At 48.8% G+C, this 15,692-nt stretch overlaps 1 protein-coding gene and 1 long non-coding RNA gene across 6 annotated transcripts in view; both read left to right on the top strand.

The window, feature by feature from the left end:
• Positions 1 to 59: 59 nt before the first annotated feature.
• On the top strand, positions 60 to 11,718 carry LOC133057271 (uncharacterized). 4 transcript variants are annotated; one of them, XR_009692991.1, is made up of 4 exons: positions 60 to 1,289; positions 1,606 to 1,735; positions 5,429 to 7,601; positions 8,432 to 11,718. It is a non-coding gene; the product is annotated as an uncharacterized LOC133057271 (long non-coding RNA). The 4 variants fall into 4 exon arrangements; XR_009692990.1 differs by having other exon boundaries at positions 1,606 to 7,601; XR_009692992.1 differs by having other exon boundaries at positions 1,606 to 7,601; positions 8,409 to 11,718.
• Positions 11,719 to 13,865: 2,147 nt separating this feature from the next.
• SPECC1 (sperm antigen with calponin homology and coiled-coil domains 1) overlaps positions 13,866 to 15,692 on the top strand; it is a 198,288-nt gene continuing 196,461 nt past the window's right edge. The window contains exon 1 of one of the 2 annotated variants that reach the window (XM_061143591.1): positions 13,866 to 13,937. The gene's annotated coding sequence lies outside the window, so the exon portion shown is untranslated. The remainder of the gene's footprint in view (positions 13,938 to 15,692) is intronic. The other variant, XM_061143587.1, reaches the window with a different exon arrangement.

Below are 15,692 nucleotides of genomic sequence, written 5' to 3'. Positions count from 1 at the left end.
GCGCCGGCCCCGCCCCCCGCCACGCCTCCTCGCCTCCTAGCCTCCTCCCGCGGCGGGGCAGGCGCCCGCGCCGCCCAAGGGACTCGCGCGCTACCTGCACCCGGCCCTGGACCCCGCGGCTCTCCTGTTCCTGGGCGGTGTGAGGGTGGCCCCTGGAGAGCCGGCCGAGTGTGACCCGCACCCCGCGCTCTCAGGGATCGGACCCTGGCGTGGCGGACTGGGTCCCGGGATGCGGACTCGAGGCACCACTGTCCCCGCGACTTCGGCCGTGGAGGAGGTGCGTTGGGCTTATTACAAGACGCGATCGCCGAGAACGCTCAGCTCTGAAAGGACTGCAACATAAAAACCTCGCCAGTATTTCCCGGGCGGACTCCAAGGGTCATCCTTCCAGCCTTCTTCAAATGCCATTTTCCTAGGAACCTCTGACCTCCCTCGACCCTAGAAGCAGAGCGAACCTCCCACCCGTGGGTCCTCTCCCACAGGACTGGGAATCCCTGTAGCCTCGCTCGTGTGCGGTGGAGGAGCTTGAAAGAAAGTAGCAAATCAATAAATGGGTTTTTCAGTCAGTGAAGTCCATCAAGTGATGGACAGAGCAACGGAGGTCCAGAGAGAAGAGGCAACTGGTCCAAGGTTATTCAGGGTGTGGGTGTTGAGACTATAACCAGAACCCAGGGTCTAGTCACAATATAATCAGAGCAGGTTAATAGATTTGTCTGGGTTTGGTCCTTGACAGGGACCACCAGGGTGGGGGAAATCCCCTGGAGGAGGAAATGGCAACCCACTGCAGTATTCTTGCCTGGAGAATCCCATGGACAGAGGAGCCAGGCGGGCTACAGTCCGAAAGGTCGCAAAGTTGGACACGACTGAGCGACCAAACCACAGGGGCATGTGCGGTAGCGATAGCGGATATGTATGGAAAGATCACTGTGCGCAGGTGCCAAAACCCTGCGGACGCGTGACGACCGTTGGGGAGTCTCGGTGGGAGAACCAGGCGCAGATAGATAACCTGCCCAAGGTCACGGCCTAACCAGAGGCGAAGTGTGTGGGATCTCAGACCTAGAGAGTTGGCTCCAGAGCCAAGGTCAAACCTCTTCCTGGGTAAGGACAGTGTTCGGGCGGGAGCAAGAGGCTGCCGCGGCTCCGGGCGTCCGAGTGTGTCCTCCCTGACCTGAGCAGGTGCTAGGAATGGACCTCTGTCTGACTGCGGAGTCTTCAAGGGGTCCGAGCGGCTCCCCCACTGATCAGAAGGGCGCTGACCCCAGCCTGGCGCAGGGGAACCACTCTCTAAGGTCTGTGGTGGGTGAAACCCGGGGTCCTGCCCCCTTTGCCGGGAAGGGGAGTTGGGCTGACGTCCAGGGCCATTGGGGCGGGGGTGGGTCTCTAGGTTCCCTGCTTGGTCGGTGGAAGCTGCGAGGGACTTCCATCAGGAGTCTGAGTGCGAGGCGGCTGTGCTCCAAGCAGGAAAGTGCGGCGCCCTCTCTCGGGAGTCCAAATCGAGGATTGCAAGGCATGCCCCCAATATCTCTGCGAGGGGAGCACGAGGGATGTGGGGGTAGCGCTCCGGTCCCTCTAAATCTCCTTCCTCTTTTCTCCAACTACGCATAGAATCAACGAAAAGAGCTGAGTCCTACCGCGCCTTCCAGTGTGATATCTGCTCTGGAGGCCCCATCCCACCCCGCCCCAACAGAAATTCTGCCACTTTTATTCCCGGAACCAGAAAGCATTCCTGCTGCTGGTAAGTCACTTCAGTCGTGTCTGACTCTGTGCGGCCCCACGGACTGCAGCCTACCAGGCTCCTCCGTCCATGGGATTTTCCAGGCAAGAGTACTGGAGTGGGGTGCCATTGCCTTCTACGGAAAGCATCCCAGTCAGTTAATAATACCCGTTGTTATTTATAAAGTGCTTATCATGTGCTTTCAAGGATCTAAGTGATGTATAATCACAGTCTCACCAATCCTCCTTCTCCCCTACCAAAGACCCTGTGAGGTGGCTACCATCATTACCCCCAATTTACAGAGGATAAGTCAGAGGCTCAATGAAACCCACCCAGGATCACAAGGCTAGTAAGGGGTAGGGGTAGGATTTCAGTCACTGTCCCTCTGACTCCAAAACTATTTGCTTGTAGCACTTCCTCCTGTCTCCCCCACACCCCTAATCTGCTGCTAATTCCCATTTATCCCATGTTCTAGTTAAGATGTCTATTTATTGGGCAAGCATAAGGGGATGAATGCTATTTAGCAGAGCAGATGCCTTCTGAATCATCACCCCTTAAAGTGTTTATACGCTTAAGGAAGCTTTAAGGGTATTATCATTTAATCTTCTGGAATGTGATGATCCACAAAGGAACAGAGTTAAAACAAGAATATAGAAATAAACAAGAAAATTCCACTGGCCCAAATGCCCAGTTGTGACAAATTGATACTTTGCATTTCTAAGTTAATTTGTTAGAGCCACTTTAATTTACACGTAAAACAAATTTAATTTTTGTGAAACAAAATTGAGTTTTACCAGAAGCAATTTCTTTCATTATGTTCCTAATTTTAAGAGAACCCTCACAGGCTTTTTATGCCAGTTGTATTAATTATACAACAAGCCAGTGAGGTAAAATCAGCAAGTTAATTATCACAAAGCCAGTGCATAAAACCAATCTTCTATGACAAATACTATTTACAGAGGACTTCCCTGGTGGTCCAGTGGTTAAGAATTCGCCTTCCAATGCAGGGGATGTGGGTCCAATCCCTGGTCGGGGAACTAAGATCCTACTTGCTGCAGTGCAACTAAACCTGCTCAGAGCAGGGAAGACCCAGCGAAATCAAGAAACAAATACTCTTTACAAATTGAGTGAACTGTGTTCTACAACAAATATTCAAACGCATGTAACTGTCTATATCAAGCACCCTTTGGTTTGATAACTTGCTAGAAGGACTTGCAAAACTCACTGAGAGCTGTTACATACTCATGGCTGTAGCTTATTACTGCTAAAAGATGCATACTAGGATCAACAAGGGAAGAAATGCCAAGGGCAGAATCCAGGGAGGTACCAAACACAGAGCTCCGGTTTATCCTCTCCCCAGGGAGTCAGACAGCATGACTTCCCAGCTTTGAATTATAATGATATTCGTGGAGGACTGCCAATGAGGGGAGCTTACCCAAGCCTTGGTGTTGAAAGCTTTTCTGGGGGGGTTCCATCACATAAGCATGGTTATCGCCCTTGTGGTTGATCTCAGTCTCCAGATCCTCAAGAGATCACACTGATATCACATGACCCAAAGTCCCTACCTCAAATCATTTGTTATCATATGGCTGGCCAAAGGCCAAACAAAACAGAACACTCCTATCAGACGCGATATGCCAAGGGCAAGAGATGACTTCCCAGCAGCCCAGGGTTAAGGTCAGACTTTCCTTTGGGCAAGTTAAATTATTTTCAATACAAATGTCTAACAGGTTTAAAATTTTCACCAGTGTGGCAGGCTCCTGAATCTTTGTAGGGCTTAGATCTCACCTTCTGGCGTGTATGTGTCTTACCATGGCATCTAGAATACCTGCGATTTCTTGCTCACTGGGTGTAGATAGCATGATGTCATCAACAGTGCCCCAGTGGGATGTTCTGCAGAACATCCAGACAATGAAGGGTTCTTTGGACCTGTACTGTCTAACATGGTAGCCACTAGCTATGTGCAGCTTTACAGCACTTGAAATGTGAGTAGTTGAATTAAGATGTGATGTGCTGTAAGTATAAATTATACATCAGATCCCCAAACTTGGAATGAAAAAATAATGTAAAATAGCTCATTAACATTTTATATTGATTCCATGTTGAAAAGATAATATTTTAGATATATTGGGCTAAGTAAATGCAGGTATTATTAATTTTACTTGTTACTTTTTGATTTTTATTATTATTTTTAGTGTGATAACTGAAAATTAATAATAAAAGGAAACCTCAACTAAAATTGGAGTTAGGAAGGCCTGCAGAGCGAGCTCTCCCACCCTGCCCCTCACAATTAACCCCAACAGGAAGACATCAGTTCTTAACTGGGAGATGGAGAGAAGTACTCCCAAACAGGAAATGTAACTACCCAACTACCCCAGCAGGAAGGCAACGAGCTCAGCCAATGAGAAACTGTCTTCCTCTGAACTTTTTGTTTGCTCCAGTGAACTTTGATTTTTTTCCTTGCAGATTTGGTGTCTGCTGAGGGCCAGATTCCTGGTTCATAAATGGCTGTTTTCTCCTCTGTGTCCTCACAAGGCAGAAGGCACAAGAGAGCTCTCTAGGGTTTCCTTTACTTATTTTTTAAAAATATTTTATTATTTAAGTAATTTATTTGTTTGGCTGCATCAAGTCTTGTGGCACTTGGGATATTTGTTGCTATGTACAGTGTCTTTAGTTGCAGCATAAGAACTCTTAGTTCTTTAGTTGCGGCATGCAAATTCTTGGTTGCGGCATGTGGGATCTAGTTCCCTGACCAGTGATTGAACCCAGGCCCCCTGCTTTGTGGAGTCTTAGCCACTGGACCACCAGGGAAGTCCCTGGGATGTCCTTTGGGCACTGATCCCAGTCATGGGGGCTCTCAGATGACCTAATCACATTTTAAAAGTATCTTTTCCATGATGGCTTATCTCAGCATGTCGAATATAGTCCCCTGTGCTATACAGTAGGACCTCATTGTTTATAATAGTGTTTTTATTGCTGTTATTTTAGTGAATAATCTAACTCCCACATTTCAACCACAGAAAGTGAAGCTTGTGGCAGAGGACTCCTGGCAGGGCTGCGTAAAGGGCCCCTTCCTAGGGGAGGAGTGAGGGATGCGTGAGTCAGGTGGGAGAGGAGGCAGAGCCAGTGGGGGACAGTCTTCCTGAGTGGGCTGCCTATGATCAAGAGGGCCTGCTGGGTCTGTGGGGCTGCACCCTGAGAAGTGCATGAACTGCACCCGCTGCTCCCAGTCCTCATAGGTCAGGGGTTCACTCCACAGGGCATTGAGTCTCCTGCATTTCAGGGCTGTGGGGACAGACCCCAGGGCATGGTCAATACGGGAGCCCAGAGCAGGGGTGAGAGCACAGTTGGGCCAGGAGGTGAGGTGCTGTCAGTTACCCCTGCATAAAGCTGTCCAGAACCCATGTGGAACTGACATGGGAGCCAGTGGAGATGAGAAAGGTCCAGAATGGCCCAAGTCAGGGATCAGAGGAAACTGGGCAAACACCACATGCACCTCTCCACTTCCCATGCCAGACTAGCCAGTTCAGAGTGACCAGGAATGTAGCCAAGGGAATGGGTCTGTAGGGTCTCACAGATGCACAGATTCTGGGGATCTGTAGGGCCTGGAGATTTGACTGCCTGTTTCTTTAAGAAGCTAATTTAAGGTGATCATTTCAGTTCTCATCTTTGAGCACCTACCAGACATACTTTTAAAAAATTTTATTCCCACAGGAGCTCTTATTTTGCAGATGAAAAAAATCTCAGGGACTTCCCTGGTGGTTCAGTGGTTAAGAATCCATCTTGCAATGCTGGGGACAGGGGTTGATCCCTGATCTGCAAGGACTGCACATGCTGCTGGGCAGCTAAGCCCGAGTGCCGCAACTACTGAGGCCTGTGAGCCCTAGAGCCTTTGCTCTGCAGCAAGGGAAGCCGCCGCAGTGAGAAGCCTGCGGACCTCAAGTAGAGAAAGCCCGAGCACAGAATGAAGACCCAGTGAAGCCAAAAAAAAATTAAAAATAAAACAAACTTTTAAAAAAGAAAAAGTCTTAGGTAGGCTCTAATTCAACCAGTCTGAATGATTCTAAGGACTAGAATGTAGACTGGACATTTTAATTCCAAATTTTTTGTCTCCCTCCCACCAAAGGGCTTCCCTTGTAGCTCAGCTGGTAAAGAATCTGCCCGCAATGCAGGAGAACTCAGTTCAATTCCTGGGTCAGGAAGATTCCCCTGGCGAAGGGATAGGCTACCCACTCCATCATTCTTGGGCTTCCCTGGAGGCTCAGCTGGAAAGAAGCTGCTTGCAATGTGGGTAGACCTAGGTTTGATCCCTGGATTGGGAAGATCCCTTGCAGAAGGGAACGACTGCTCACTCCAGTATTCTGGCCTAGAGAATTCCATGGATATCCATGGGGTCCCAAAGAGTTGGACATGACTAAGCAACTTTCGCTTTCACTTTCTCCCACCAAAAGGAGACTAGTGAGCCCAAACCTTTAATTGTCCCCACCTTGTCCCCCTCCTTTAATTTCCTGTGTACCATCAAACTTATTAATTTAAAATGAATTTGAAAAAAAAAAAAGACAAAAAAAAATGAATTTGAGTGGCGTCTCTCTCATATTATGCTGCTATGAGGATCCATCCTCAAGAGAATCAGGATCTAGATGGAAGGATGGAGATGAGACTGCAACATGTGCTGAGTGTGTACTGAATGCCAGATATTGTCCAAGGGACTTTTTATTCCAATAGAGTAATGTTGCATTTAATTCTCACAGCAGCTTGAGATTATTATTGAGGTGTTATTATTTGCCTCATTTTGCAAATGAGTGAATGAGTCTTCAGAGAGGGTAAATGAATTGCCTAAAATCTTTCAGCTCTAAATGCAGAACGAAGGAGTGGAACACAGTTTCGCTGCCTCTAATGCCCCCTTTCTTCTTACCATGCTGTGTAAAGTTTTGGTTTGTCAAATCTGATGATTCACGTGACTCGAAAACAATAACCAAATTTTGCATGGGTGTCTTTTTGAGAATGGAAAGTGACTGAATGGTTTTTCAGTTCCCCATTCTCTTTGCCCTGACTTGAGAGAGTCAGAAAGTAAGCATAAACCCTGCGTCTGTAGCAGATATGCAAGCCACCCTCGGACAGCTTTCATTTCCAAGTCAGGCAGAGCCACGAGTGGAGGATGAAACCAGCCTGATCTGGGATTCCGCAGACCAAGGTGCTCAAGGATGGGCTTTGCATCCGAAGACTCCTCAAGCCTGCACCTGCTTTTGGGCACAGATGTTTGTAAGAATTTTTTCTTTCTTTTTGGCCACACTGCATGGCATGTGGGATCTTAGTTCCCTAACGAGGGATAGAACCTGAGCCCCTTGCAGTAGAAATGTGAAGTCCTAACTACTGGGCAGCCAGGGAAGTCCCTATAAGAATATTTTTTATAACGGATGAATGTGCAGAGAAGCTGAGACTTGCCCTCGCTGTGTCAGACAAGTCAACTGCACAGCCCAGAAGAGAAAACAGCTAGCAGCCCAGTCTTGTACAAACCTGCTGTGTGCAGGCTTTTGGAACCCAGCTGGCTAACTGTGCCACGTGGGAGCTGGGACGTTCGAGGACCAGAACTGTCCTGCTCCTGATGCAAGGGGAGAAGAGCGGTGGTGAGGCCAGGTTCTTGAAAAGGGAAGGCCCTGTTTGGGAAATGATGCTGGGAAAGATTGAAGGCAGGAGGAGAAGGGGATGACAGAGGACAAGATGGTTGGATGGTATCACCGACTCAACGAACACGAGTTTGGGCAAGCTCCGGGAGATGCGGAAGGACAGGGAAGCCTGGCGTGCTTCAGTCCATGGGGTCACAAAGAGCCGGACACGACAGAGCAACTAAGCAACAACAAGGGGCCACTGGCAGCTGCCAAGCAAGGTGAGTCCACCTCTTAACTATTGGTTTTATAGTGACAACCATCAGATTATGAAGGAAGACTGACTCCACCAGTTCCTAAATGTTTCCTGAGGGTCTCTTTTGTCTGTTACGTCATACCAGAAAGAATAAGTCTGGGAAATGATCTGGACATCTACCCCAGCCCTATATTTGTCCTTGGGTCAGTTATTTACCCTTGATGAGTGGCATCTGTAAAATGGAAATATCACCAACCTCATGGGTGGTTGTGCATTTAAAAGAATATATTAGAAGTATCCAGGCTTCCCAGGTGGCACAGAGTAAAGAATCCCCCTGCCAATCCAGGTGATGCAAGAGATGGAGGTTCGATCCCTGGGTTGGGAAGATCCCCTGGAGGAGGAAATGGCGACTCACACCAGTATTCTTGTCTGGGAAATCCCATGGACAGAGGAACCTGCTACAGTCCATGGGGTTGCACAGACTGAGTGACTGAGCAGACATTAGAAGTACCTAGAGCAGAGTTGGGCCCATAGTAGTCACTCAACTGATAGTAGTAGCTGCTGCTGCTGCTGTTACTATTGCAATGATTCGATTGTTTTGTTCTCTGTTTATGTTGACTGTCTAGGCCCGGGGGCATGACAGGGAGCTCATCCTGACATTTATGGAGATTCAAGGCAACTGGGGGCAGAGACTGTGGCCCCCAAGAAGGAACCAGCAATACAGGGGTCCCTGTTTTGGAGGAAGGTCAGGGAGGTCTGGGGGGCTTAATTCTTCTAAACATTGGCTGCCTGCTTGACCACCATCCCTGTCCCCCTATTGCTCCGGCTCCAGGAATGTCACCCTGTTCTCTGCAGGTGCCAGCAGCTCGTCCATCACACAAATCCAGAGGGAGTCAGCCACCTGCTCCATGTGCTGCCCAGGGCTGTGATCATCCAGAGAAGAGTCTGCAGGGGCGGGGAGAGAGGGGCATGGCTGCTCTTGGGAGCACAGAGGCTCTGAGAGGAGCCTGTGGCTATGGGGTGTGAGGCAGGAAGCTGGCACCCACAGAGCTGCAGGACTTGAGGAAGCTGAGGAGGAAATCCTGGGCAGGCTTCATAAGACTGTCCTGAGAAGGGAGCACAAATCCACACGCTCCCAGCACCGTGTGATATAAATACACAAAGTCTGCTGGGGACTGAGGCTTCCCCGGTGGCTCAGACGGTAATCTGCCTGCAGTGTGGGACACACAGGTTCAATCTCTGGGTCAGGAAGCTCCCCTGGAGAAGGGAATGGCTACCCACTCCAGTATCCTTGCCTGAAGAATCCCATGTAATCCACCTGGCAGATTACAGTCCAGGGGGTCACAAAGAGGCAGACACGACTTAGTGACCAAACAACAACAACATACAAACATACAATGTGACATGCAGGAATGTGCCTCCATGTGAAAAAATTCTGAGGTTGTAGTCAATTCCCACATAACACAGAGACTCTTAACTGGACACTGAACCTGGCAATGGTCTTGGTAGGGGGCAGGGGGCATCCCAGGATCCCTGGAATTATATAGGATTGGTTTGTGCATTTATCCAAGATTGTTTATTATTTCATCACATCTTAACATGAGCCCGTGACCCAAAGTGTTATGAATTCCTGCATAAAACATCTATAAGTGCATATTAAAGATTCCAAATAATTCTGCTTTGTTCCTTTAAAAGCAGCCACAACTTTGGGGCCCTGAGTTTCAGAGCACTTTTGTGTGTGTGTTTTAGAGGCTCAGTCCCACTTTGTGATCTCCTACTTCACTACCAGATCAATCCTCTAGGTGGCAGCAAAACCCTCAAATGGACTTAGTGCTCCTTAGCTCTGCCATGTCTGACCAGTTGTATCTCCATGGGCTGTAGTCTGCCAGGCCCCTGTCCATGGAATTTCCCAGGCAAGAATACTGGAGCAAGTTCCCATTTCCTTCTCCTGGTTTTTGAATTATATCATTTTTTTTCCACACCAAGGATTGAACCCAAATCCTGAGCTTGTTTCAGCTCTTTCCGTGGTTCATCTCACCAAAAGCTAAATATACTGAGGTGCCTACTATTGTGATTGTTGGACCCAAGTTCTGACTGCTGGATTAAAAAATTTTTTTTATCTGACTGTACCGGCTCTTAGTTGCAGCATGGGGAATCTAGTTCCCTGACCAGTAAAGTAAATCTAGTTCCCTGAGCCCCCTGCATTGGGAGTATGGAGTCTTAGCCACTGGACCACCAGAGAAGTCCCCTGACTACTGGATTGATTAGGTGACTTGATAGTACAGATGTGGAAATCCGAAGTACAGATTTTCCCCCAGTTAACAAGAAGCATCCTTACTACGCCTTTCATATTTGTATTCTCAGTCCTTGGAGCAGAGCTAGTTAAACAAATGAGTGAGGGTATGTTAGGCATTGCCTGTCTAGGAGACTCCCTTGTGCCAGCCAAGGTCCTTGCTGGTAAGCAACAGAGGTCACCTCTGGCTGTCTTAAGTAGAAAAAGAATTTACTGGGACAATATGAGACTAGATCACAGAGTCACCAGAGAGCAGTCAAAATCCAGACTGTTGCCTCACTGCATCACGTGTTCCAGACTTCTGGCAGATGGTCCTTTGATAGACCTGCTGCCAAAGGGGGAAGACAGGAAGGATGCTCTGACACAGCTTCTCAGGGAAGCAGGGCCTGTGTCCCCTCTTAACATGCCCGGCACCCCAGTCTCACCCAGCAGAGTGTCTCAGGGCCTTTGCCAGCTTCTGCCCCATCTCAAGTGTTTTTACTACCATTCATTTCTTCTTAACTTGGAGTAGCGTTGAAGACTGCAGACACTCTCAACTTGACTTTTCCTGGGAATACTCTGAATGTTTCACCATGGAGTGAACATTTAATGAGGGGCTCAGGTAGCTACATTCTCTATCTGGCTTAAGAATTTCTCTTGTGTTCCCAGTTTACTAGGAGGTTTTTTTTTTGTTTGTTTTTGTTTTTTTTTATTAGTTGGAGGCTAATTACTTCACAACGTTTCAGTGGGTTTTGTCATACATTGATATGAATCAGCCATAGATTTACACATATTCCCCATCCCGATCCCCCCTCCCTACTAGGAGTTTTTGAAAACTGAAACGGTCCTGTATTTTGTCAAAGAACTTCTGGGCACAAAATCCTTCTCTCAAGTGTCTCTACAGCGAAGGACACTCATAGACCTTTCAGTGTTGAATCAGCCTTCTCGCCTTGGGGAGATTAACTCATGCAACCATCCATCCATTCTGCAAGTCCTGCATACCTGACGTGAAAAGCGGTGTCCTCAGCCCTGGGTGTGGACAAAAACGACAACAAAGTGCCTGCCTGCAGGGAGCATGCACTGCACTGGAGGGATGCAAACAAGTTTTTGAAAAACACAAAATGTAAAGTATGTCTGAGAGTGATGAGTGTCCCATGACCTACAAATCCCTCTTTATCCTCATGTGCTCTGGGTGGCTCCACATCTCCACCTCTGCCTGGATGGAAACACTGCCCGGCCTGAGAACCTCTGAGGACACCTGACTATTCTTCTCCAGAGAGCCATCCTGTGCCTCCCCTGCACTCTTATCCAAGCTTTCAACTGTTTGTCTTCACCACTCACCCTTCTCCTCTTCCTGATGGCTCTCTACTTTGTTATTCACTGGAGATGTCATACACAGCAGTGCACAGTGCCGTGCAAGGTGTGCAGGTGGTTTGAACATCCAAGTGAACAACCTTGGTCTCTGGTTCACTCCACTCCTCCCCCTGGCTGTGCAATTGATATAAGGGTACTCATTGGTCCTGCCTCCACCCCATCCATCCTCACATCTTGACTTGGCATCTGCGACCATCATATTTCCTTACCAAAAATTCCTCTCTACCTTGGTTTTTCAATTACTCCAATAAGATAAATAAATCACTGACCCCTCCCCCCCCCCAAAACATCCAGTTTGTCTGACTCACTGCTTAATCTCAATCGTCTAGCTTTATTCCTCCTGCTTCTTTGAGTATGATTTGCTTTACTTCTCTTTGACTATGTTTAAAAAAACCTGAAAAAGCTACTGTGTTAACTGATTTCAAGTAAAAAAGTATCCAGAAGAAAAGACAGTACTTGAGCTCTTATATTTATCAAATAAAAGTGCTGAAAATAAGTTGAAAGTAAATGTGCCTAGTCACTGTATAAGTCACATTTAAATTTGATTTTTTGAAGAAAATTACACTAAATTTATGAATATTAACAAAGTTTTAAATCTGAACAATTTTATAAACATGGGCAGTAGTTGATATTTGCTATGTAAAGTGTTGACTTTTAACTATTTGAAAATAAAACAGCAGGGCAGAAGGCATAATGAAATGGCAAAAGAAAAGGACATCTTTTAAACATATTTTCCTTAATAATACTGTTGTTGTTATTCAGTCACTAAGTTGTGTGCTAGTCTTTGTGACCCCATGAACTGAAGCACGCGAGGCTTCCCTGTCCTTCCCTATCTCCCGGAGCTTGCTCAAACTCATGTCCACTGAGTCAGTGATGCCATCCAACCATCTCATCCTCTGTCACCCGTGTCTCCTCCTGCCCTCAATCTTTCCCAGTGTCAGGGTATTTTCCAATAAGTCAGCTCTTCGCATCAGGTGGCCAAAGGATTGGAGTTTCAGCTTCAGCATCAGTCCTTCCAGTGAATATTCATAATTGATTTCCTTTAGGATTGATTGGTTTGATCTCCTTGCAGCTCAAGGAACTCTCAAGCATCCTCTCCAGCACCACAGTTGGAAAGCACTGTACATGTGCAATATGAAGCACATTTTGGGAAAAAAAGAAAGGAGAGAAAGAACTCCCTCCTACTTATCATCTTGCTCAGTTTATATTTGGCATCACACACACACACACACACACACACACACACCCCCCCCTGTCTGTTCTCACAAACAACTTCCTCTCTTCCTTTCTCAGGGCTTGTCAGCTTCCACACTTTTGGCACTTGGGTCAGATCATTCTTGGTCATGGGCCTGTCCTGTGCCAACATTATATGTTACAGCATTCGGGGCCTCTACCCACTAGTTGGCGGTGGCATCCCCCAGTGTGAAAACCATGATGTGTCCAGACATCTCCCAAGTTTTCCTGGGTGGGGAGGTGGGAGTGGAGGACATACGGCCCCTGAGAACCTCTATTCCGGGCTCATTTTCCTACTGATGCTGAGACTCCACCTGCCCCATCGCGTACATACAACTTTTTAGGCATCATATGTGTGAGAACTCTTCTTTCTTGTGTAGCCCACAGCTCCATCTTAACTGGATTCTTTTCATAAATACTTAAACATCTTCAAACAGCCCTCCCTCAACAACACTTCCAGGGAACACTTAAGGCAGCACCAGTCTTTCCATTCCCTCCACATGTTAAGCGGTTGGTATTTTCCCGGCTTCATTTCTTCCTCCTCTTTCCATCCTCCCTCCCTCAAGTATGATTCAGGGACTTGCCATTCGGCTCCTGAAGCTTCCACTAAGGTCTTAGATGACTCCCCAGTGGACAAATGCAGTGTACATGAGGTTCACTAGAGCAGAACCAGATGGAGGCAGTGTGAGTGTGGTGTTGACCCTGTTGAGTTTTGGCTTTTCAGAGGCGTCCTCGAGGAGACGTCGGGTGAACACTGATAATTGAGGGCTGGAGTGAGAGGGGAGGCCTGGGCCACCAGTGTACCTGGGGATGGACCGGTGTGTGTGTACCTATATATGTAGCTGATGCCACAGGTGAGATGAGGTCTCTTGGAGAAGAGTGGATGCGTGGGACTTGAAGCAGATGTTCTCAAACTTAAGGGAACTTCAGAATCAACTAAAGGGCTTGCAAAAGGCAGATTGCTGGGCCCCACCCCCAGAGTTTTTAATGCAGCAAACCCTATGTAGCCACGGCGAGGGGGCGTTTGAGTTTCCAATCAGGTCCTCCCGAGATGCTGAAACTGCTGGTCGGCTACCACGCTTGGCGGTCCAGGTACCAGCTGGGCGGTTCCGGTACCGCGCTGAACGGTCCTAGTACCGAGCTCTGCGGTTCGGCTATCGAGCTTTGAGATCCAGGTACCGCGCTGGGCGGCCGGGTACCGAGCTCTGTGGTTCAGGCACCGCGCTTTGCGGGCCGAGTGCCGAGCTTTGCGGATAAGGTACCACGCTTAGCGGTCTAGGCACCAGGCTTTGCAGTCTGGCCACCGCGTGGGCGGGAGACGGCGCAGGGCTGCGGGACTACATCTCCCAGGTTGCCTCGCGCCGCTCGCGCGCGCCCCCTGCAGACAGCTCGGGGCGACGCTCGGCGGCGGGGGCCCCTCTGGAAGTCCGTGAGGGAGCGCGGGAGCCGCGGCGGCTGCTGGCTGTGGAGCTGAGCTGGCGGGTGAGTGGGGGCGGCTCCGACCACTCTCGCCTCGCGTCTGAGCCGCGTGGTCATCTCGGGCTGCGGGTCCCGGTCTAGGTCCGGAATGGGGGTCCGGGGTGCGGGGTCCGGCGCGGGTCGCGGGGCTGCCCCTCGCTGAGGCGGCGTCCGGCCCGTCCAGCCCGGGCGGCTGGACCCATGTCGCAGGTGGCGCGGCAGGAGACTGGCCTCCCCTCCGGGCCGTGGGTGTCCGGGAGCGCTGGACGGAGTCTGGCGCCGCGGACACGGGGCCCCAGAGGCGCCCCCGGCGCGGCCCCGCGGGAGCTGTCCCGGGTGCTGCGAGGCGGGGCGGGTGGCCCGTGGAGTGCGGGCCCCTGGGAACCGTGGGCCCCGCTGCGCTGGCCCGGCCCGCGCGGCGCACCTGGACCCGGGCGCCGTTGGGATGCCCGGTGGCCCGGGATGCGCAGCCTGTCAGGAGCCCAGGGGGACGCCTCCTCCCCGCGCATCCGGGGAACGCCGTTAGTTTTAGAATTTTTTTTTTTTTAAAAAGGGAATTTGGACCCTGAATATCTCATTTTTAAGGTGTGGGCGCTGCGTTTGCCAGCAGGTAAGTTTATATAATGAGCGCTGCTCCCTTGGAGAGACGCGTTCCCGGAGGCTGCTCGCCCTTGCCCTCTATCGGGAGCATTTCGCCCGCCGTGACGCGCTTATCCATCAGCAACTGCGGGCGCTGCAGGCAGCAGATAAAGCGCCGCTGAGTCGTCACAAGTCAAATTTTGGTTTCAGAAGATCTATGTCATCTAGTTTCAAACAAGATGCTGTTTCATTTAAGATGGGAGACGAGGTTGGGGGTAGGGGCAAGCCTGTCATCCCCGATGCCTTACTCTACAGAAAACAGCTTTGCAGGACGAAGTCTGGAAGCAAACTAAGTTTGATTTGGTGCCCCAAACTAGACCTGGAGCCTCCTCTCTGAGGTCTCTTCGTTTTAATCTTTGTTTTTCCAGTTGATTTGTCTGCTTGCTGTACATGGACAATCTTTTCTGTTAAACAACAGAGGTCTCTTTCTAATGTTTGTACTCATTTCTTGTTTTCTACGGACCACCTCTCCAGAGCCTTGACGATTAAATAGGACATTTTTGTCTTGGGCTTGGTTTTAGGGGAATGTTGCCAGTGTTTCCTCACTAAGGATCTTGTTTATCAGATTAAGTCAGTTTCTATTTTGTGGATTTCCACCCGCTCCCCAAATGCTTCTGTATAGCATGTATTGATATGACCATGTAGTTTTCTTCTTAACATTGCTAACATCACAGGAGATTATTTTGCTAGTTTTTCTGGCGCCGAAATCCTGGGATAATTTAAAACGCCCGTATGGGTTGTTTGATAGTGTCAGTTAGCTGACATTTTTTTATTTAGGATTTTGGGATCTGTATTGATAAGAGATTGGTGTTATGTTTTTTCACCCTCCTCCCATGTCTGAGTTCATAATCAAGGTTATGCTGTCCTCAGTGGTGGAGAGGGGAAAGTTTTCTTCCTGCTCTGAAGCAGAAGGATGATCTGGTTCCAAAGTCTGGCAGAATCTGACTGCAGACCGTCTGGACTGCTGGTGGTGTTTGTTTTTGTTTTCTTTTTTTTAAAGAAATTGGTATTAGTATTTAACTACCTTTCCATTTTTTTCCATCATTGGCTTTTCTAAGGTTTTCTGCCTCTTCAATCTAATACTTTATATGTCCTAGAAAATCATTAGCACTGTTGAAATTTAACATATGTTAACGTAAT

This window comes from Dama dama, chromosome 5, assembly GCF_033118175.1.
Source record: "Dama dama isolate Ldn47 chromosome 5, ASM3311817v1, whole genome shotgun sequence".
Classification (NCBI taxonomy): domain Eukaryota; kingdom Metazoa; phylum Chordata; class Mammalia; order Artiodactyla; family Cervidae; genus Dama; species Dama dama.
Note: the sequence above shows the minus strand (reverse complement) of the source record. Positions and strands in the feature narration are given on the sequence as shown.